This window comes from Cebus imitator, unplaced genomic scaffold, assembly GCF_001604975.1.
Source record: "Cebus imitator isolate Cc_AM_T3 unplaced genomic scaffold, Cebus_imitator-1.0 Scaffold506, whole genome shotgun sequence".
In the NCBI taxonomy this organism is placed as follows: domain Eukaryota; kingdom Metazoa; phylum Chordata; class Mammalia; order Primates; family Cebidae; genus Cebus; species Cebus imitator.
This window is the reverse complement of record NW_016107821.1, coordinates 921,070-922,554: the sequence shown is the minus strand read 5'-3', so window position 1 is coordinate 922,554 and position 1,485 is coordinate 921,070. Positions and strand designations below refer to the sequence as shown.

The following is a 1,485-nucleotide window of genomic DNA, read 5'->3' as shown; positions in this document are numbered from 1 at the left end:
AAAAGAAATTATCACCACTTCCTAAAACATTGACTTCTTCCTTAAACAATTACGTTCTATACACACACACACACACACACACACACACACACACACACACACTTTTGATAAAAAGTATTTTCTGTGTGAAAGACTTTAATTTTCCTTATTTGCAACCCTTTTTTAGTATTTTTAAATGAGGTGTTTTAATAGCGCCACCTGGTGGTCATGATCCATTTCTAATGTATCCACCCAACATAACTTCTCTTTCCTCACTTTTTCTCCTCTGTTTTGTAAGCTGTTTCTTTCATTTGTGCTCATGAATCATTTCTTTGCATTAGTGTTGCTGAAGAAAATCATGATTTTATCAAAACAAAGTAGGTTATCACAAAAAAACTAACAACAGCGTTAATGTGAGCAAACAGTAGAACCTGCACACTTAAGGGTATGCCTCTCATCAGGGAAAAGAAATGTAACTAAAAATTAACCAAAGGCTGCAAAGAAACAAAAAGGGGAGAGGCAGTAATTCCAAAATGGGCTTTAGAGAGAAAACTCACCTGATTTAGGGCAGGTTGACCAACATTTTCCTTTTACATCTGCCACATTTTCTGCCCTATGGCCAGTCTGAAAACTAAGCCACCCAGAACAGCAGGCAAATACTTCCCAGCCACAAATAATGGAATATTGAAGCCATTGATATTCCTCTCACAGCAGTGGGAACCATAGCAGGTGCTAAAGGAATTGGTTGTTTATGAAGAAATAATCAAATATTCCTTCCTTCCTAGTTTCTTCCTTCCTCCTCATTTCTGCTGCTTCTCACGCAACTACCAGCATCCCTCTCACCCAGCACCAGAGTGCTACTTGGGGAAAATAATAATAATGAATGAATTTTTTTTCCCTAAATCACTTCAACTCCAGGGACCCATTAGCAACGTATGCCCTTTCACAGATCTGGTCATTTGATCGTCAAGAAAGGTAACTTTAGAGATGATGAAATCAAGGCAAAAAAAAAAAAAGACAGGAGGAAAGGTAACTGCAGATACCTTTTTAATTTTATTTTTGCATGAAAATAAAATTTTCATGTCCCTTTTTGAGAATTAGGTCATTAAATTCATTGAAAATTCCATCCTTCGCCCAGCCTTTGAAAGTTCATATCTCTTTCCACTTTGAAACAGACCATAATGTGTATTCACGTGGTGAAAAATGGGAGGGATAGAATGAAGACTTGAGAATAATGAAGAGAGCATGTCCACCCGGAGGCTAACCAAGGGCGCCCAGGCTGCTGAAGGAACTTCCTTCCGCAGGGGCCCAACGGAAAAGTGACCTCCTAATTTAAAGATCAAAATCAGATACACAGACACACATGCACACACACAACACACGTGTACACACATGAATCCACACAAGCACCAGAGCAATCGTCTAGCCCACTGGCATCAGCATAAGGTTTCACCTCAAGTCCCCGCGCTGACCTTTTATGGAAGATGTTTGTTTTCTAGGGACAGA

General features: G+C 39.3%; 1 long non-coding RNA gene across 1 annotated transcript in view; it reads right to left on the bottom strand.

Moving 5' to 3' along the window:
* LOC119468845 overlaps positions 1–905 on the bottom strand; it is a 174,034-nt gene extending 173,129 nt beyond the window's left edge. The window contains exon 1 of the long non-coding RNA XR_005197616.1: positions 537–905. This is a non-coding gene — a long non-coding RNA (uncharacterized LOC119468845). The remainder of the gene's footprint in view (positions 1–536) is intronic.
* Positions 906–1,485: the final 580 nt, after the last annotated feature.